The 11,277-nt window shown below is 37.0% G+C and overlaps 1 protein-coding gene across 1 annotated transcript in view; it reads left to right on the forward strand.

Annotated features, from left to right (window-relative positions):
- RANBP17 (RAN binding protein 17) overlaps nt 1-11,277 on the forward strand; it is a gene marked incomplete at both ends in the record, with an annotated part of 325,987 nt that overhangs the window by 231,174 nt on the left and 83,536 nt on the right. The gene's annotated exons all lie outside the window — the stretch shown is intronic.

Raw genomic sequence — 11,277 nt, forward strand, 5'->3', positions numbered from 1 at the left:
TGGGCAGACCAAAGTTAAAGAGGAGTATGTGGGGAAGTTTCCTAGAAATAGGCCAACATCGGTCACATCATTGAACCTGAAAATTGGAATGAGTCAAGATTTCCTTTTATGTGTTTATCACACAAAAGAGCCCGATCTCTCTGCAGCAGCTTAAACAAAGGGCAGCCCTGTGAGCTGCACAGTACAGACCCTGTTCCACAGTACTGTCATGTGGGTAACTGATCCCGTGTAAGCACCAGAAAGACCCTGTGTTGCAGACTTTTTGAGGGAAAATTTGCTTTTATTTAGTATTATTTAATGTAAACTGTGAAATATGAGAAACTGAAGTAAACATAATTTGAATAACTACTAGGATTTTATTATATTTTCTGGGATTAGATTCCTTTGAAGTGTTTAACCCATAACAATATAAAGTACAAGTTAATTCCTTTAGTTTAATTTTTAAGAAAATATGTTATAGTCTAATACTTTTTAAATACAAGTGAAACAGAAAAAGACAGGCTATGATAAAAGTACCTTGTACATAGGAGGTTCTTAATTTAAATTAGCTGTATTTGAGTTATAGGTAAAATTAAAACTATAGCATAAAACTTCTGTACTGCTTGAAACTCCTTTCTTAAAGCAGTTTTTACTTTTTGATAGTTAGATGTATCCTATAAGCATCAAATAATAATTTCTGGCAATAATAAATTACTAGAACTTCTTTACCTTGTTAAGAACCAGAGTCACTCTTCCCAAAATCTGTTAAGCTCCTTCTGGGTATTAACTTTGTCTTTTTCATATTTTTGTAGCATCGGTGCCTCTACATTATAGACACTCACCAAATACTAACTGAATGAATGATAGATATAAGGATACAGTAACAAAGATACCATAATTATATCTGTGGGAAAATCAGCTCTTCTGCCAGGGTCTCTCTGGAAGTATCTTTGATCAGTGTCTTCTCCACAACAAAACAAACCAAGTGACTGATTACTTTCACAAATGATTCACTACACAGCCACTCTTCTGTCATCTGTTGTTCTCTGTCTAAGTGTTTTTACTTTATAGATGATCATTTGTTGAGGATTGCTGAACATAGTTTTTATTATTTGAAGCCTTGTCTCACAAGGTAGGTTGACTGAAACATTGCTGTTAGAGTTTCTATATATATATAGCTTTATGGTTTTGTATTGTATGTTCACCATTATGGAAACAAGGAAGGAAAAGATAGTGTTGCTCTCAAGAGCAGCACAGATTCATATATTCAATGAAAGAAATAAAAATATTAGATATCAGAACCCTCAAATTTTTTTAAGACAAACTTTATAATTTGGGGTAAAGGATGGGATGGGTGGGGATAAGAATCAAATAGAAAATATATCTAACCAACCTGCTTTCAAAAGCATTGGATATAGTTTTTGGATTAAAATATAAAGCATGTTTTAATTGAATTCTACAAAATAAATTGAATATGTTTTGTATATAAGCCATGAACATTGGAGTGATTAGGAAAGGGGAAAGAAATTGGGTGTCACATTAATTGGTATTTACTTTGAAAAGCTTTTTGGTTTGTATTCAATAATTCACACTTTGTATGAATTTAATTAGATGCTGTGTGCCCCAGGTTGTATTTCAGATGAAATTGGGGTTTGTTTTTTTTGGCAGTAAACAGTTGTACCATTTTATCAAATTGCTTTAACTAAGCTAGACAGAATGTTCACATGTAGGAAGAATTGAAAAGATTTCAGTATTAGAATGATAATGTTTCAAAACATGTAAGTTGTTGGCCTTGTTCCTTTTTGTATTCTAAGAAATTATCAAAATAAATGCAAAAATTATCCTCTCACAAAATAGCACACATGCAAAAAGAACTGGGTAACCAACATATGTGCATGCATGTTAGCCTTCCAAGAATCACTTAAAGCTCCCTGGGTTATTTTAAAATTAACTTTGTCAATCTAATAAACTAAGGGAAAGAGTATTACCCAAGCCAGTAAATGGAGCCCCTCCAGGGAGCTGTTCAGTATAAAATAGTTGAATAAATAAATACCTTCTATTTTGCTTAATTTGAATGGAGGGGAATTCAGATGACAAATATTGAAGAGGGAAATGTGGAAAAGAGCTGTAACAAAGCTATTTGTTTTGTGGAATACCAATTATTATTAGTTGAAAATTAAGTTTTTATGACTCAGAAATTTGAAATTTCCTGAGATATTTCATCTTATGTTGAACTACTCAGATGGCATGCATGTGGATAGGATTTGAGCAAGCATTGCATTTTCTCCAGCATTCAAACTCTAAGAAGCAATCATAATTTCAATGGCTAGGAGAATACTGATGTTAAAACATAGCACTGTCTTTAGAAGTAAAGGTAACATGCTAATCATATACTATTGTGGCATGTAACCAGTAATTGGCACCCAAAGAAAGATACTGCAAACTTCAATTTGAAAGATTTTAGGTAACAAGCAAATGGATCAAATAAAAAGTGAAGAGTACTCTAGAAATAGCTACTAAAGACAGAATTAAAAATACACATTGTTGGGCGTGGTGGCGCACGCTTGTAATCTCTGCGCTTGGAAGGCGGAGACAGGAGGATCACGCTGGTTTGAGGTCAGTCTCTCTGGCTTAAGAGACCCTGTTTCCAAATAAAAATATAAAATAGGACTGGGAGTGTAGCCTGGAGGTAGAAGGGTTTCCAGGAACCCCAGTACCACCAAAAAAAAAAAAAAGTCCACATATAGCTGGGTGTGGTGGCGCATGCTTGTAATCCCAGCATTCGGGAGGCTGAGACCAGAGGATTGCAGTTCGCAGATAGCCTCAGCTACTTAGGCCCTTTCCAACTCAGTGAGACCCTATTTCAAAATAAAGAATAAAAAATAGGGCAGAGGGTGTAGCTCGGAGGTCGAATGCCCCTGGGTTCCATCCCCAGACCCGCAAAGAAATAAAAATACACATAAAGGGCACTTTTCTTTATTAACAATAAAAAACATTTGCTAGCCGGGCGTGATGGCGCACGCTTGTAATCCCCATGCTTGGGAGACAGAGACTTGGGAGGAGGATTGCGCAGGTTCTAAGCCAGCCGCACATGCTGGCTTAGGAGGCCCTGTTTCCAAATAAAAATGTAAAAATAGGTCTGGGAGTGTAGCCCGGAGGTAGAAGGGCTTCCAGGAATCCCAGTACCACCAAAAAAAAAAAAAAAAAAAAAAAAAAAAAAAAAATTTGCTTACAAATATACTTTGCAAGCCACTTTCTTCATGTACCTTATCCTTTTGATTCTCGTGTCAGCCTACAGTAAATAGGTATTATTCCATTGCTTGTCTATTGGAAAACTGGGGATAAGAGATTAAATGACTCATCCGAGGTCAATCACATAACTGGTAGCCATCTGACCACGTATTTGCACCCACTTTTGTTAAACTATTCTTTTGCCTTTTACCATTTACCTTCTCAGTCAATTAAGAAATGTAACTTTTTCTACTTTATTTTTATTTGAACCATTTAGATCAAATGATTGGTATGGGCCTTGGTTGCAGTGAGAGGAAAGGAGAGGATTACTTCCTAAATTTTATCAACTAAGCTGATTCATGTTAATTATTTGCCACATATAAGTACAGTTTGTAAGTATTACAGTTTGATGGTCAGTGAAAGTCAAATATTAAGTTTTAAAATTGGTTCTTATGTCCATTCATTAGGTAAAGTATATTTCTTCTCATGGATTAAGGAATGTAAAGGTAGATATCACAGAAAGAGTTAGCAAATAAGGGGCTTAATCTGAAGCAACTAATGTTGTAGCCAGGCATGGTGGCACATGCCTGTAAATCCTGGTGCTTGGGAGAACTGAGAAAGGAGGATTGCAGGTTCAAGACCACACTCAGCAACTATTTCAAAATAAAACAGAGTTGGAGGTGTGGCTTGGAGGTAGAATGCACCTGAGTTCCATCCCCAGTACCATAAAAAAAGAAATAAATAAAAGAAATTGTTCATGTTCTATAGATAGAAGAGCATACCATTATATCACCTGTGTCCATGACTTGGCAGAGAATATCTGGAAAATAGACATGAGGATGGGAGGAGGGAGTGGGCAGTAGGGGTAAAGAAGCAGCTGGAAATACTTAGAATCTATAATGAGATAATTAAGACTAATTAGATGGCCCTGTAGGCAGAAAGCAGCCCATTAAGTCCAGATCCAATTTTAATAACTTACCTGGTTTGGAGGGTAGAGAGTCTAGAGCACTCCAGGGAATGAGATACTTCAGGGATGAAACTTCGAGGGTAGGTATCTTAGAAAAGGAATAGTGATATTCTGCACTGGGTAATGAGTTTTCCTTCTAGGAATTAAAACATTCTGCTTCCTTGGGGAGTGGAGTTTCAGGGAGCCTCAATTTTCTCATCTATTAAATGGAGATTTCTACCTTGAAGAGTTGTTATGTGGTTTAAATGAGATAAATATATGTGAAAGGGCGTAGAGCTACTTCTGACACTAAGAGCAAGGAGTTAGTAAATATTAATCAAGAAACACATTTATGGACAGAATTACTGACTGCCACTGATACCTCAAAATGAGGCCGCTTCAGTCCTCTTAATGCTTCTGCTCTGCTCTCAGTATTTGGGGATATTTCTATTTAGAGGCAAGAATTGATGACATTTCCTGACGGATGCTATAATAATCCTACCCTGCCTGAAGCCACAAGTCACTTCAAGTCAGTTTAGAGGGAACTGGAATGACATGAAATTCTGGCCCATCTTAGGGACCAGCTACTACGCACATTTCTCCAGTTATAAGCTAATAGAACTTTAGAAGTGATATCCTAATGAAACATTGGGGAACAGCAGGTGATGTGAACTCAGACCTGCTGAATAACTGGCTCTTCTAAGATCACTCATTTTTGCTTGTTTTTTTTTTTTTTTTTTTTTTTGGTTGTACTGGGGATGGAACCCAGGGGCCTTCTACCTCCGGGCTACACTCTCAGACCTTTTATATTTTATTTGGAAACAGGGTCTCTTAAACCAGCTGAGGCTGGCTTTGAACCTGCACGGTCCTCCTGTCTCAGCCTCCCAAGTGCGGGGATTACAAGTGTGCGCCACCATGCCCGTCTTTGCTTGGTTTTGAATGGATTGTTTTCTTCATCCATTGCCTCTCTGATTTTTTTTTTTATTTATTTAATGGGGGGGGGGGACTGGGGATGGAACCCAGAGACCTTCTACCTCCAGGCTATACTCCCAGACCTGTTTTATATTTTATTTGGAAACAGGGACTCACTAAGTTCCTGAGAGCCTAAGTAGCTGTAGCTGGCTTTGAACCTGTTCGATCCTCCTGGCTCAGCCTCCCAAGTGCTGAGATTTCAAGCGTGCACTACCACGCCCGGCTCTCAATTTTTAATTTTTTTTTAATTTGGGCCAGATCTTTATAACAGATCTTTACTGACTATATTAGTTTTCTATTATTACTCTAACAGGTTACTGCAACTTCATGAATTAAACAATACCAGTGTATTAATTTACAATTCTGGAGGTTAGGTGTCCAAAATGGCTTCCCATAAGCTAAAATCAAGGTACTGATGGGGATGTGTTTCTTCCAGGAGGCTCTAAAGAAGACCCTGTCTCCTTACACCTTCTGGGTGCCCCTGTTTTCATTGATTCAACTCCCGCTTTTCCAGCAACATCAAAGTTAGCCTTCCCCATGTTGCCATAACTGCTTCTCCCACTTAAGGCTTCTCCTCTACTCCTTTAGATTACATTGGACTTACCTAAGTAACCTAGAATAATTTTCTATTTTAAAGTCAATTAGCAACCTTAATTATGCTTTTATCATTTAACCTAACATATAGGTTCACATGATTAGAGTGTAGACACCTTTAGCGGTTATTTATATTACTTCTCCTTGTTCACTTCCCTAAATCCAAGTGTTATTTGCATTCAAATTGAAGGAAATGAGACATTTCATTTTTTATATACATTTAAATATAAAATGAGAAGGGAACGCAAATCCAGATTTTTCCTGTGGTAGACCCTTTTTTTGAGATTCTCATGCCATAAAATTCACCCTTTAAATGTACACTTCACTCATATGTATTAAATTTAGAATATTCACAAGGTTGTGCAACCTTCACCATATGGACTTACAGAACATTTTTCATCACCCCAGAAAGAAACGCCATCCCTTTTCATAATATCTATTTCCCCTTCCCATTCCCTGGTAACCACTAATCTGCTTTCTGTCTCAATGGGTTTACCCTATACTGGACATTTACTATGAATAGAGGATGTGTTCTTCATGAGATGATAATCATGAAGTATGTGGCCTTTATGTCTGACTTTTTCCACTTGGCGTGATGTTCTCAAGGCTCCTTCTTTTAGCACTTATTGACACTTTATTATTATGACTGAACAATATTCCATTGTTTTTATACTTTCATTGATATATTATCATTATATATCATAGTGAAAAGGTCCAGAGTCATGCAAACCAACATGCACATAGGTCTTGATATATTTCCCGTCAAGTCCCACCCCCCACCACCACTACCCTCCTAGTACGTAATAGTGAGATTAGTAGCAATGCTTTCATACATGGACAATTTAAAATTTTTAGTAACTGCTAAATATTCCTAGAGTGACTGCAGTATATTATGTTGGCTGTACCATTTTACATTATCCTCCACTTGCAGTTTTAAATTGTACAAAATAATAAATTAAATGCCTTACAAATAAAATATCTGGTAGCTAGTGTAATAAAAAGGTTACTGTTCAGTTTTAATGTGACATCTCTGAAGGGAAATGTTTGGAACTTATATAAATAATAATTCTTTGTTGAATCCTCAGAAACCCAATAAAGGTGTTACCTTTGTATTTTACCTAAAAGTCAAAGAATTTATTATTTATTTCTATGTATGAGAGATCTTATAATGTTATATTAGTATTTACTTTTTAACAAAAATTTTAGTCTATAAATCATTGGTTTCTGGGCCCTTGTCTGCTTAGAAAAAAATGGCAGCTTCAGTTACAATTCATAAAATTATCACACTCATATTTGTCATAGTAAATACATGACTGTATCTTAAATATGAAAATTGTAAGACAGTGAACTCTTTTTTTTTTCATCTAAAACTGTGATACCTCAATGAGTAATACAAATGCAGGGAAAAAATCTTTAATAGATATATAAAGTTGTGTGCACGATACAGACAAAAATGACCGGTTCTCTACCTTAGATGATAATACATCATGTCTCAGTAACATAAAAACAGTGGTAACTGAAACATAAACATTCAGTAGTAATATGTATCAGGTCTGACATTTGCCTACCTTAAACTTGTGTGGTTGCCTAGAGATTCCATTGTCCTCATCAGAACCAAGCTGACTCTTCTGCCTAACTCCATGCAGCTCAAAACTCAGGATGCTGTGACATTGGGTTCAGTATACTTCTCTGAGTCTTCACCCCATCAGAGTCACAGTGGGAAAGCATGAACTCAGAGTAGAACATACCCGGCTGGCATCCTAGCTCACTGGTACTTCCCACCTACAGGATGTTGGGCAAGCTTTCTGTCCACATGTAAAATGAAGGAAATTGTGCAACTTCATGGGATTGTTGTGACAATTAGTGTCTTGCAACAGTGCTTTGAATCAAGAAAGAGTCACATAAGTATTTTCAAGGAAATTCAGTACCAAATTCATTGCCTACATATAAGCACTACTGTGATTCAGTTACACCATAAATAGTTCTTGAGTACAAGACCCTTTTTCTAGGTATTGGGAATACAGCCAGGGACAAAACAAAGTTCCTTCCCTGAGAAGCTTACATTCTAATAAGACAAATAAATGTATAAATATGTAAATTAGTAATCACAGTAAGTCTCAAGAAAAGTAAAGCAGGTTATGGGGTTGGAGGGTGATGAGGGAGAGGACACTAGATATTTATTGTTTGTTTGTTTGTTTGTTTGTTTAGTGGGGGGGTACTGAGGGTGGAACCCGAGGCTCTTCTACCTCCTGGCTATACTCCCAGACCTATTTTATATTTTTTATTTGAAAACAGGGTCTTACTAAGTTGCTGAGAACCTCACTAAGTAGCTGAAGCTGGCTTCGAACCAGTGCGATCCTCCTGTCTCAGCCTCCCAAGCATTGGGATTACAAGCGTGCACCACCATGCCCAGCCAGATACTTTTTTGTTGGTGGTGGTGGTGGTGGTACTGGGGTTCCTGGAAACCCTTCTACCTCTGGGCTACACTCCAGACTTACTTTATTCATACTTTTTTATTTGGAAACAGGTTCTCTTAAACCAGCACGGCTGGCTTCGAACCTGTGTGATCCTCCTATCTCCGCCTCCCAAGCGCAGGAACTACAAGCGTGCGCCACCACGCCTGGCACCAGATACTATTTTAGATAGAGTGGTCTGGGAAAGGCTTTATGAGAACATGACATTTAAATAGAATTGTTGCTCATATTCCTGTCTCTCAAAGAAGCGAGCCTCTTATGTTCCTGGTATGTGTTTGTCTTAAAATTTTATTGGAGAAAGAGGTGGAATCAGGAAATATTTTGATCTGTAGTTCAGAATATTAAGTGAGGGAGTTGAAATATTAAAGTTCTGAATTTGCCTTTTTCTAGATAAACATCTTCACCTTGGAAAAGAGAAAACTTTGTTGGAAAAGCTTTGTTCCCAAAGAAAGGGTCCTGGGCTGGCAATCTGGGTATACTTTGATTATCGTAGTCACCTTTCTAAATCCATATTAAACCTAGAACAACAAAAAGTTAATGGCTATCCACTTAAGAAATGCCAATAAAGGGGAGTTACATATGTTTTGTCATTTAATCCTCACAGCTACTTTAATAAAGTAAATACCATGTTTCTTCATTACAAATGAGGATACTAAGGCCTAGTTGCCAGACAGCTAATGGTAGCAGAGCCAGGATTTAAACTTAAATGAATTTCCTGATTTCAAAGCATCCACTGTTACCAGCAGCCTTATCTACCTGCCATGATAATTGCCACTGTTCTCATGAATAATATCATATTTAAAGTAGAGTAAGATTATATGGTATAAAATATAATGCACATATAATTTATCCATTTATGATTTGATAATGTTTACTTCAATTATGTATTGTTATTTTATATTGGGTGTTAAGAAAATAAGGATTTTTTATGTTTTATGGTACTGGGGTGTGTTATATGGTACTCAGGGTTATTCTACCTCCAAGCTTCAGGGACATTCTACCTCCAAGCTAAATCCCCAGCTCTATTTTATTCTTTTATTTAGAAACAGGATCTCACTAAGTTGCAGAGGATTTCACTAAGTAGCTGAGGCTGGCCACAAACCTGCAATCCTCCTGTCTCAGCTTTCCAAGCACTAATAATACAATCATGTGTCACTACACCTGGAAAATAATGACTTTTATAAATTCACCTTCACTTAGCAACTATTTTTTATTCAGATGCAGTATTTCCCTAATAATGCAAAGCACTGTTTTTAGTGTTAATACTCTACTAGTGTCAGGCGTGGTGGCACACGCTTGTAATCCCAGTACTTGAGAGGCAGTCCTGGGATTACAAGTACTGGGACTACCCAGTACTTGAGACATAGGATCATGCAGGTTCAAAGACAGCCTCAGCTACTTAGTGAGGCTCTCAGCAACTTAGTGAGACCCTGTTTTCAAATAAAATACAAAATAGGTTTGGTAATGTAGCCCAAAGGTAGAAAACCTCTGGGTTCCATCCCCAGCACAACAAAAAAAAAACAAACAAAAAAAAATACTCTAGTACCACCAGTACTATTTATTGAGCATCTTCTGTTTTTCATGTTTTATAACATTTAATCTTTACAATAACTCTCAAAGGTAGGTATTTTATTCTTATTTTATAGGTGAGATTGAGTCATTAATAAAATATCCAGAGTTAAACAATATATAGTAGAATCCTACACTTGTGCCTGCTGACCAGCTCACTACATCATTCTCTTTTATAGAAAAACACAAAGATGCATCAGCTCTCCTGAAATTGAGCCCAAAATACCATCAGTTTATCTTGGTAGTTAATAAGGTGTGTGTGTGTGTGTGTGTGTGTGTGTGTGTTAAATTTTATCATTTATGTATATGTGAGTGATGGGGATCCAAACCCAAGGGTTCATGAATGTTAGGCAAACACTGTACCACTGAGCTACACCCCCAGCATACAAATTTTATCTCATTTAATACCCACAGTAGCCCTGATCTAATAGTAATGGTATTGGTATGATGTAGGTGATAATACAGTTTGGTGGTATTAATAGATATATGCATAAATAATTTTAATTTAAGGCACTGTGATATTATAGTAAAGAGTAAGACAAGAGCTAAGGGCATAGCTCAGTGTCCGCACACACAAGGCTCTGAATCCAAGTTTCAGCACCAAAAATATAAGAGACAACATGCTATAGAAATTCAGAGAGAAGGGAGATTATTTGCAGAGGGGCTGGAGAACGCTTAACTCAGATATTAGGAATGCCATCATTTGTTGTGGGTCTTGAAAAATAAGAACCACTTCTATATAAGTTCAGTATATCACTAGTTGACAGAGAAGGGTGAGTGTATTTAAGAGGAATAACCTGGTCACATAGCCAGTTGATAGAGTAGGGATTATAATTTGGTCTGCCTTACTTTCTAGGACTTTCACCCTTGTTTAGAACAGCACTTTAGGAGAGACCCATTGGCCTTTTGGAATCTCTTCAACAAAGCTAAGTTCTTTTGAACCCTTGAAACAAAGTATATGAAGTTGGAGGTAGAAGAGAAATCATAAAAGATTAGGGTCAGCCATATCAGTCACTTGTTAAGAGTCAAAAGAGTCACCAAGTTTTGTGCCCCTGAGCCTCTGGTTCCTTATGTGTAAAATGATATATGATTTAGTGTTTCTCAAATGTTTGTATGTATCTGAATCACCTGGAAAACTTGTTAAAGCAAAATTACTGAATCCCACCCCTAGTTTCCGATTTAGTAGATCTGGGATAGAGCCTGAAAATTTGCATCCTATATGTCCCCAGATGATGTTCATGCTGCTAGATTAAGCACCAATCTTTGAGGACCACTGGTTTCTTCGCTAAGAGCTTGTTTTCTCCCTAATGCCCTGTATTAAAACTCTAGTAAAACTAATAAGGTAGATAGATACCAGGAGAGAGATACCTTATCATTCTACTTGCAAGTAAGTTGGCCACCTTAAGCATGTCACTTAACTTTCTCTGCCTGTTTTTTTCATCAGTAAAGTGGGACTTGTGACATGAAATGAGGGGATCCAATTTCATTTATAAGAAACCTCTTTTGAAAAGA

Source organism: Muscardinus avellanarius (assembly GCF_963383645.1).
Source record: "Muscardinus avellanarius genome assembly, chromosome: 7".
NCBI lineage: Eukaryota > Metazoa > Chordata > Mammalia > Rodentia > Gliridae > Muscardinus > Muscardinus avellanarius.